Genomic DNA, 11,320 nt, shown 5'->3' with positions numbered 1-11,320 from the left:
AAATATTTGTGGCTTTGGCAGGTCTCTTTCTGTCATTGTTTTCTAATTCAATGCTACTGTCATCATTCATTTTAAATGTATTTACCAAGACTTGTTTTGTAGCCCGTATATGGTCTGTGTACTGGGCCCCAAACCCAGTTGATTCCCTTCCTTTTTTCTATCTGACTTTACCTTGCCTTACATGACTTATTCTTTGCCTTTTTCTTTTTCAATCCTTCAGTGCATAGGAGTGAAGAGAAGGTCAAGCCTGCATGCATTTCCTGCCGTCTGCGGATTTTTTTTCTCAACACTGCCTGTGAGGAATTATGCACCAACTCCACAAAAGTAAGCAATAAAATATTGGCACGTTGTAGTGCAAATCTATATTTGGGAAAGAAAATTACTCTAAAGAATCACAGTCTGCAGAAATAAGACGTTGGCCACAATAATTACAGCCTTTACATTATTATGCAGAGGAAGTTTAGCCTCCCTGGAGCCAGAGCCACATGGTTTCAAACATCTCCTTCCTGGAAGAGGGTCTCTCCCCACTGGGGTGGCTTCCCAGAAGAAAAAAACATTCAGCTTCAAAGACCAATTCAACCTCCCATCTCTTAAGACATTGCAGGAGCTTGAGGATTACAATTGCCATTCTCTCTTCTTTAAGGATAAGTACATATAACTCGGTATCTACCAGGTCTCACCCAGGGCATCACCCCTTATTACTATTGTTCAGTGAGGAAGAGAATCACATATCGAGCTGGGAACATGAGCTGGGAATTGTGGGTTCTGCCTTGTCTGCCGTGAGTAGCTAGAACATAAGCACAGCCTCTGAATCCACGTGGGTTCTTATTGATATCTAAAGCCATCTCCTAACCCCTCTACCTTTTGCCCTTCTCTAACCAGAATAGCGTCTGGAAAGTGGTTGTTCAACTTCTTTCTCACAGCACTGTAGTCCTGCTAAGTTTCGAGACACTGGTCATTTCTCTCATTACAGAGATGGAATCCTCTTTAATGGGATCAAAGCCATCCTCAGGAAGCCCTGTACAAAGAAGCAACTGATAAAATAAGTGAGGAAATTCTGGAGTTGGTAGTTTGAATTCCTCAAATTCCTTAAAGTCACGAATTCTAGGGAATTTAGTAGTATGTAAAGGGAAGAAAGCAAGGAGGATTTTCTTGTCATTCAGAGCATTGCACTTTGAAAGAGGGCGTGGAATAGAACAGGGTCTAAACAGAGGGTTAAGAAGTTGTGTGGTAGCCTGAAGCAACTTTAATTGAGACCAGCTTGAGGGCACTTTTTATTCTCTGTGGAGGGTTATTTCTTCTTGGGGGACTTAAAAACCATGATGTCCACCCACACTCCTTAACTGGAAACTTCTAGCCACATCTGTCCCACATCTGAGAAGATCACGTGTGCCTCTGTGGGCATCTTGAGTGCTGTGCTAACCCTCGCGTTTCATTTTAGTTCCCCCATCAGGCTCCGGTTTTGAGTTCCACAAGCCCTGCCTTAACCACAGCCTAATGAGAGAAGATGTCATACATTCTCGAGTGGCAATGTGGGAACCCCCACATCCCATGAGGCTCCCAAGCCAGGGCGACAAGTCAGCTTCTCTGCATATGACTATCTGTCCCTGTCCTTAGGCCACCGGCCCTGCTCCTCTCACATCACCACCCAGGAGCCACCAGCTGCTAACGGCTGCCAGGGCCCCAGCCATCATCACGGAGGACTTCGGCAGTAAGATCGTTCTCTAAATGTCACTGTCTACCCCCTCACCGTGCAAGTTCTTTAGTCTGTGCTGGTGCCTTAAAAGCTTCTGCTGGCTTTGTGTTGAGCAAGCCTCGTCTGTACTCCAGGTGGATCTGGTAGTTTGATCGGCGCAAGGTAAGACGCGGGAGCCTGGACTGTTTATTCTGGAAGAAATCCAGAAAAGACAATGTGTTTTTGGGAAAGAGTGGTGGAAATTACTGCAGAGGAACTGGCATCCACAGGGCCGGCCCTGGCGGCCGCTTCCTCAGCCCTTGAGAGCAGAGTCGTCGCCCCAAATGTGGACAGTGTGGAGGCTGGGAGACCCCGAGCCAGCCAAGCTACGGGGGGCTTCCTGACCATGGGCTCCGGGAGGTGACGGCGCTGCAAGACCTGTGCTTTCTGTAACCCAGAGTCACAAGAGCCCGGGGCCTCTTTCACAGGGTGTGTTCACACGGGAAAAGGCTTGGATTCTCAGCACACCCAGTGAAGCCTAGTGAGTGGCCCAGCCAGCAGTGCTGGACCAGTGCAGGCGTTCCCCCTGGGGTGGTTGAAGGGACCGAGGGAAGCCTCCGGAAACGGACAGGATGCTGGAAAGTTACAGGTGTATCTGGTCACTGACCCGAGTGGGGGTGGTGAGGAGACGCTGCAGGGCAGAGGGTGTAAAGGCGGGCTGGGGTCCCAATAGGGGGGCCCTGAAGGGGCTCTGGACTTTATGGGTACCTGGTAACTTTGTAAAGTCAAGGGCAAAGGGAAGAAGGAAGACGTGGGTCTCAACTTCCCCTCCACCCCAATCATGTGGCCCCTACCGCTTCTATTTCACAGGCTGCTGCTTTCCCTGTAGACACCGAAAAGTAGACTTTCTCACTCTCCCGGCAAGAGACCGCAGTGCAGGAAAATAAAGATGTTTTCCACAGTGGGAGCTGCCAGCGGGGGACTGCTGTCCCCAGAACCCCGCATTCCATCCTCCAACAAATACTGACTGGGGGTCTACCGTGTTCCAGGGGCTTCCAACGCTAGTTCCTTAGGGAATCAAATCTCTGGTGCCAGGTGAAAACGAACCTGACCTGCAATCCGGGACCTCGAGAAACCTGACAACAAAGACACCTGTGGCTTGGGGGAGCTCCCGGAGCCGCCACAAGAGCAGGTGAGTCTGGCGTCCCTGCCTGTGGCTGGAGAACACAGGCGAGCCGTGGGCCCGTGGGGGCCGAGCTTGGGAGCCAAGCCCCGGCCCCAGGGGGTTGTTACCGGGACATTGTCGCTAGGCCGCGCCACCGGCTCCTTGCGCGCTTGCAGACCACAGACGCAGCACAGGCCGGAGCTGTTGGCGCATCAGACCCTGGATACGAGTAACCCCGAACCCCGAGTCCAGCCCCGGGTCGCGCGCCCACTGGTCAGTGCAGGCGGCCGTGCCGCGGGAAAATCAGAGCCGAGCGGATCGCGCTCCCGACGGAGGCGCAAAGGACGCACATGGCCACGTCCACGGCGCCCACGCAAGGACCGGCTGCTGGTGTGAGGTCACCGTACAAACCGAGGAGCGGCGCCTTCCTTATATGCGGGGGACCAAACCCAGGGAACAAGGAGGAGGGAAGAAACGTCGCCCCAGGACTCATGCAGCTAACTGCAGGTGCAGCCGCGGCCCGGCTTCCGGGGACTCGGTAAGAGGAGGTGCAAACGCCGCCACGCATCGTCTGCTGGGGCCGGGGGTGGGGTGAGGCGGGTCCCGCTGGCCGGGGGGGTGGGGGGGCGCGCGGGCGGGGGGGGGTAGGCGGTCCCCCCCCGCAGCCGTGCCACCTGGGAGCGCTGGTGATGGGACACACCAGCTTCTCCGTCCACTTCTGGAGCCATGTTCGAATTGTTGCTTTCTTCACAAATGCGCCTCAAATCTGCCGCCCACCGTGCGGTCAGCTCCGCTGGGCGCCGCTCGGGAGGCTCTTTCCTGCCGCCTAGTCCACTGCCCGGCTTTCAGGCCTGCGCTCGTGCGGGCAAGTTTCTTTCGGGTCCTTTAAGATGCAGCCCTGTCCGTTTGGAGACGTCAGTCTCACGGTTGACCCGCGGCCCTACTCGCCCACAGTGCAGGCCAGATTCGTGGCCCCAGCGGGGTTGCGGGGTGCGTGCGTGTGCATGGGCGCGTGTACGTGTGCGCGTGTGCATGCGTGAGTGTGGCGAGCGTGTGCTCGTGCGCATGCGTGTGCGCGTGCGTGCGGATGCATGTATGTGTGTGATTGCGTGTGCGTGCGGATGCATGTGTGCCCGTGTGCATGGCTGTGTGTGTGCGTGCGTGCAGATAGATGCATGTGTGTACACATGCGGACGCATGTGCGCGTGTGTGTGCTTGCATGTGTGTGCATGTGTGCACATGCATGTGTGTAGGTGTGCATGCTTTGTGTGGTGGGCAAGGGTGAGGAGGAAAGTGGGGGCAGCTTCTGCTCTTCCCCCCATTGCTCCTTCGTGGCTTACTCTCTGAGACAGGGTCAGGGACAAAGAGGGAACGGGACAAAGCCACAAAGCCGGGTCCTCACGCGGGGTTGGCAGGCTAGCACCCCAGCAGCCTCTCGGGAGAGCTGATGCGCCAGCTACTGGCCGGCCACCCTGTGTGTCCAGCAAAGCCTGGTGAAACCCTGCAGCCTTACACCGTCAGCCCCTCTGATGCCTGGTGCAGCAGGGTCAGGGAAGCCTGGAGCTTTCTCTAGCCCCGTTGTCCCTGCCTTTAGGAACTAGGACCTCAGGGCAGGTATTACATATGTGATCATATCTGATGTATATTGCATATAGTATAATACACATATAGTTATGTAACTAGATGTCATATATACCTGCCTCTTCACTCCTGTACCTTTGAGAATCTATCTCTTTGGTCAGAAGTGTGTGTCTCTATGTGGCACCACTAAAACCCAGCCCCTGCACCTCCTCTTTCCCTCCCACATGTCCGCTCACTTCCCTGGAACAGGATACACTGTCCCTCCCAGGCCATCAGCTCCTGGAGGGCTGGCCCTGCTCTTAATAGATTGTTTTTGCCCCCAGCACCCGAGGACATATTAAAAGAGCTTCAGAAATCTTGTAACCATTATGTTTAGATATATCATGCACTGTTTGTGTTAATTCCATTGGCCGTATGACCGGCCAGACGGTCCCCTTGTACTGTTAGCTATGCAGCCAGCACAGGCGCGTTCGCAGAATGGAGGCACATTTACTGATTTACTGATCTACTCCAGTAGTAATGTGATTTTAAAAACTGGAAAGCATCTGGGCAGGTGACATATGACTTTCATGCCTAGGATGGAGAGGGGGCAAAGTGAGGCAATAAAAAAGAGGTTTGTCTACCAGCAAACCCACTTCCTTTCCGATTCTGCCTTCCAGAGGTCCTGCCTCTCCACTCCCCAGTGAGTCTGACCTCCTGTGCTCTGCAGGGTGCAAACAGCTATCCTGCGGGGCACCACGCACAGCTGAGAGCAGATTCTCCTTCATACCGAAGAGAAGATTAAAGGCCAAGACAATAGACTGGTGACTCAATAAATATTTATTGAATTAATTATTATTTATTGATGAATTAATTATAACTTTATTAGATAAGAAGACTGATGGTTATGGGTCAGCGTGGCTAAGCCACAGTCCCCGGTTATTTAATCAAACACTAAGTGTTGCTGTGAACATGCTGTGTAGATGTGGTTATAACACCTACAAGCAGTTGACGTTCAGTAAAGCAGATTAGAATGTGGATGGGCCTCACCCAATCAGCTGGAGGCCTTAAGAGCAAAACTGAGGCTTCTAGGAAAAAAAGAAATCCTGCTTCAAGCTGCCTGAGCGTGCAGCCTGCCAGCCTGTCCTGTGGACTTCAGACCTGTGGACTGCCAGCCCCACAACCACAGAAGCCAATTCCTTGGAATAAATCTCTGAACATTTATAGGTTAATCCTACCGGTTACTGCTTCCCTGGAGAACCCTGATGGGCACAGAGATCCTCAGCTCTTCTCCTCCACCTTGTTCGTAGAACTAAGTCCCCGGGAAAGAGATTGAGAAGCACATTTCTGGGGAAGCTGACCAGCTCAAGAGGAAGTTCCTAAACACGAATACTGGCGTCACTGACTCCCCCAGTTACAGAGCTTAGCAGGTCTCCCCACGGCGAACCCTACACCCACAAAAGCCACCCAGATCCTCAGAGCTCACCACCAGCTTCTCAGCCCCAACCCTTAAATCTGAAGATACCAGACATCTGCCCTCTGACAGGAAAGAGAGACCAACACAGGAGACAACCAAGGAAGAAGAAAACTTCAGAAATACTATCTTTGGTATTCTCAGGGAGACAAGGGAAAATACTTTAACTGTGAACAAGATACCATTTTGCAAAAAAGGAAAACTGAGAGAACAACAACAACAAAAGAACCCTTGATATTAAAATGCCCTAGCAAGATGAAAAACTCAGTAGAAGTACTAGGAAGTAAAATTCAGGAAATTGAGCAAAAAGAGAAATATGGGAAAAAGGAGAGAAAAGATAAGAAAAGAGAGAATAAGTTCAGAAGACTAATATCTGAAAAGAAAATGCAAACAATGTGTTTAAGAGAGAAAATCATCAAAGAAATAATTCAAGAAAATTTCCTGGAAATACAAGATATGAGTTTCCTGATGAGAAGGACCCACTGATGGACCCAACTGAGAAGGACCCAACATGATGACTGACATTTCACAATATTGGAGGCAAAAAAAAAAAAAAAAAAGGGAAAAAAATCCTACAAATGTCCAGAGAGAAAAAATAGGTAACATTCACATAAGCAGGAATCAGAAAAGCTTCATAACTCAATAGCAGAAGCTAAAAGGCAATGAAGTCAATTCTCCAGTGTTCTGAAGGAAAATTAAATTTCCAATTTAGACGTCTGTGTGCAGCCAAACTGTCAACCAGGCTTCAGAGAGATCAAGACATTTCAGACATGCAAGGGGGACATAGATTAACTCCCATGCTCCCTTTCTTGGAAAGCTACCGGAAAATGTGTTCCCCTCCCCCAGATGAGAAAGCAGAAGATGTGGGCTACAGGAAGTAAGACACCCCGGACAGAAAGGAGATGAGAGTCTGCCATGCGCCAGCAAAGGGCGGTCCCCGGTTCGAGCCCAGAGGTGACCACAAGGCCCGGGCTGAGTAGAGGGATCTCAGACAGGCTCAGAAAAATGAAATCAGTGCTCCCACATGTCTTGAGAGGAGATTTGGACAAATGGAGAACAGTTTGAGGGTGAATTCATAATGAAAACGTGAAAACCAAACAAATGAAAAAAGATAATTACAAAGTTCAGGGAAAACAAAACTTTGTACAGCAAATTGCTCATGGCTCATCTATGAGTATTCTTTAGTCATAGCAACATAAATAGTAAACCCTGACCTAAACACATCACAGTAGGCCAGAATTGGGTGCTCAGGTGCACAGTTAAATCCCGGGGCAATATGCACTCACCTCTAGACCAACCTGGGGCTCCAAACCCCCTGGGAAAGAATGAGGGAGAGATCCCAACACCATGAGAAAATGAAGGAAAGAAAAATGCTTCAAACTTCTAATGCAAACCATATTCTCTTGTTAGACTTGGAGAACACTTGCCCAGCTCCAGATCTCTGGGCATATTCTCAAGAAACATCACTACTTACATCTATTAGAAGAGCTCCCAGGGAGAGCGTGGTTGAGTACTTAGGATTCCAATTTATGTATTACGGTCTCGTGTTTCCCAGCTCAAAATACCACGGTTAATGTATCAACGTGGAGAATGCAGCACTCAAGGCATTTGCTAACGTTTAATTTAATCTTGCATTTCTCTGGCACCTGGAGAAATTAAGAGCCTGGGGAAAATAACGATTAGCAAGCATTTGCGAGTTAGAGTGCCCTGCACTTGCAAAAACCAATTTTAAGTGCTTTTAAGATATTTGTTCTTCAGCACCTCTCAGTGAGAAGTTGGTTCTGCCCCAGACAAGTTAAGCTATGTGATTCCCACAACCCCCATGGACCATGTGAGGGAGATCGGAACTTTCGCGGTCTTCTGGTTTGTCTGTGTGTGTGAAACTTGGGGAGCGCTTCCTCAGCACAAAACTGTGTATAACCCAGTATCAGGTGGTGACTGCAGCCATCCACCCGATTAGCAACAAAAGAGGAAACCCTTCACCCCAATGGACTTTCCAGACAGAACGTGCAAATTACTTGTATTATTTTCCTCTGACATGTAAATCCTGTCTTCTTCATACTTCTACATCTCACTCGTAACATTAAATAGTATTGTGTAGAAACCCATATCCTTTTATTTATTTTTTAAACTTTTTTTTTTTTTGAGAGAGAGAGAGGGAGGGAGGGAGGTGCAGACAGAGGGACAGAGAGAATCCTGATGTGGGGCTCGAACTCACAAAACAGAGATCATGACCTGAGCCAAAATCAAAATTCGGACACTTAACCAACTGAGCCCCCAGGCACCCGGAAAGCGCCTGTGACCCTTTCTCTTCAAAGTAGCTGCTGGTGTGAGGGATGCCCTGGCAGGTCCCCAAAAGACCACAGCATATGTGACAGCGTTTCTCAATCTCTTCTATTTTGAAAAGAGGAGGTAATGCTTAATATAAAAGGAATGCATTGCTGATTGTGGAACTTAATGTGTCCACGTGGTTGGGGAAAGGCAAGAAGAAGGATCCTGCTGTTGAATCTCCCGACTGAGGTGTGGAAGGTGGCCCTGAAGGCGACACTGGCTTCTGCAGACCAGATTCCCTGAGTGTCAGTTGGGGTCCCGACCGGCATCTCTCTCCAGGTCCCAGGTGACACTGCACGGTGGGTGCAGGGACCAGGGTGCTCAAAGCCTCGGGGCAGACAGCACCTTTCCCAGGTAACCTCAAGCAGGTGTAGAAGCATCTAAGCCTGACTTCCGTCCTTAACCGCTGTTGTCAAGTGCGGGGTTTGATCCATGGTGTGTGTGGCAATTCCCACCCCCACCCCCATATTTCAGTTCGCTGTATTTAAAGTGTCTAAGCAGAATCATTTGGGAGAAAGAAAAGCTTTGAAGGTAAAAAAACAAAAAAACAAAAACAAAAACAAAAAAAAAAACAGAGAGAGAGAGCCTATGAACCGCTTTGGATTTTGTTTTTAAATTGTTTTTTTAAAGCTTATCTATTTTTGAGACAGAGAGAGACAGAGCATGAACGGGGGAGGGTCACAGAGAGGGAGACACAGAATCCGAAACAGGCTCCAGGCTCCGAGCTGTCAGTACAGAGCCCGATGCAGGGCTCAAACCCACAGACCGTGAGATCATGACCTGAGCCGAAGTCAGATGCCTAACCGACTGAGTCACCCAGGCGCCCCGGATTTTGTTTTTAAAAAAAATTCCTAGGCTTTGAAACTGTCACCTTTAAGACAGAATAGTGCCCATATATTCCTATTGAGAATCTCCAGCTACCCAAGCAACATGTTCTTCTTTTTTTTTTTTTTTTTGCATCCTAATCTTAAAATTCACATTTCTTAAACAACCAGTGGGCTTATTTTGTCTTTCCAGCCACAGAGTTATGTAAAGGCTATTATTTTTCAAGAGAAGAGCACAGGACGATTAAAGAAGCCAGGCTAAAAGAGGAAGAAGCCAGCAGAGGTAGCAATAATTTGAAGTTCTAGCACATTTCTGTGCTTAAAATAATCCACTTCCAGACTGCCCCACTTGCCACAGAACTGCGTCCTCACTGCCTGCCCACAGCTGCAGTTGGGGAACAGAACCAGAAGGAACCGTGCTCCTCGGCAAGTAGCCCTTCCCGTCTGTTTACTCTGCCAACACTGCAGGTTTCTCACGCAACCAAAAAAACGTAAAAGTGAGGTGGAAGGTTGATAATAGAGAAACCAAGATAAAAACCAAAGAAGGCGGGGGGAAGGATGTGGGCTTTCTGCAGATAGTGCAGCCCATCATTCCAGAAGCAGAAAATCAACGGCCAAGAGAGGTTTTTTATCGGACTTAGGCAACCAACACCTGACCAGTCATGTGGCCACTGGATGTAGTTCCTGTGTGGGGTTGGGATGTGAAATTAGAGGAAGCAGCATGGGACTCGCCTCCAGGATCTCACAGTGCACAAGGGGGGATGGTAGATACAACGCTGGCCCGCCCGCCCTACTTTCCAGAATCTGTGACATGTTGCCTTATGTGGCATAAAGCACTTTGCAGATGTGATTAGTTAAGGATCTTAGGTGCGGACACCATCTTGGAATATTTGGGTGGGTCCAATGTAATCACAAGGGTCCTTCTAAGGGAAAGAGGGAGGAAGGAGTGTGAGAGAAGACGTGATGATCAGGCAGAGGGAAGAGAAAGAGAGATTTGGAGATGGTACATTTCTGGCTCAAGAAAGAGGAAGGAGCCATCAGCCAAGGAACTGAAGGGCCTCTAGATGCTGGAAAAAGCAAGGAAATGAATTCCCCCCTAGAGCTCTTGGCTGGAACACGATCCTGTCGACATCTTGATTTTAGCCCACTGGGCCCATATCAGACTTCTCCACAAGTGTAGGACAATTAATCTAGGTTGTCTTAAGCCACTACAGTGTGGTTATTTGCTACAGCAGCAGTAGGAAATTATACAGAAGGAGAAGAAATTAGAGACAGTATGTGCCCCAGCCTGAGTCCCCCCCACCCAGCCCCCGACCAGGGCACCAGCCTGAGTGCCCCCATAGTCACAACCTGATCAGGGCCTGGAAATAATAGTCTCTCCTTACCTGTCGCAGGGTGGTCACTGACCTCTGTTCCCACTTGCGGTGGGAGCGCCCTGCCCAAGGGTTTTCTTCACTCCAAAAACATGTGGTTGGCCCCTTCACCTCCATTGTTGACCACAAATCTTAAGAGACTCAAAAGGCCTTATGCTAGTCTGGAGAGACTGAATATTGTGGAAATCCTACTAGAGTATTTTTCAGTACCTTCCCCTTCTGTGGAAATAGGCGTGAGAATCAGCTCCTCCGGTGGAGAACCCACTTAGAATTCTCCGTCGGGCTAGGCACGTAGTGTTTATGCTGCACCCACATGGCAGCAGCTGATTAGAGACAGAAAGATTTACTCACAAGAGACACTTTCCAATAATACTACGAAAAATACATGTGGACAAGCCCTATATTAAGCATTTGGAACAGAAAAAGTTGATTTAAAGCCATTCACTGCAGGAGCCAAAAATAATTGCCCAAGAGGCTTGGGATAAAGCCAAAGAAAGCACAGAGCAAAGCCCACAAGAAACACACAAAGCCTAGATGTACATTAACTTCAAAATGTGTAGCTTACACACCAATTGAAGTTGGTCTTCCTGTCCTGCACCCTATTTAGAAAGAAACCAAAAAGGAGGTAATATACAGCCCCCCAAGTGCAAGTCAAGAGGTGTGAAGAACCCCCAGTGGCTCAGGGTGTAATCTGTACAGCAGGTTCTTTATGTGGCAAAGACAGAGCAGAATTCATTTACTCTGCAGGCTTTGATGGCAGGTGTGGCCACAAGAAAGATGGCCAGGTGGTACCGGATGGAGCTCTGCCCATCATTTGTGCCCCAGGGTGCCGAGTGCCGTGCTGAGCAGTGGGGACCCGCGGGTGCACGCAGCCGTCCTGCACACCGCAGACCCCCACCAAGTGAGCAGGGGGTCACA

Source organism: Lynx canadensis, chromosome D3 (assembly GCF_007474595.2).
Source record: "Lynx canadensis isolate LIC74 chromosome D3, mLynCan4.pri.v2, whole genome shotgun sequence".
Classification (NCBI taxonomy): Eukaryota; Metazoa; Chordata; class Mammalia; order Carnivora; family Felidae; genus Lynx; species Lynx canadensis.
Note: the sequence above shows the minus strand (reverse complement) of the source record.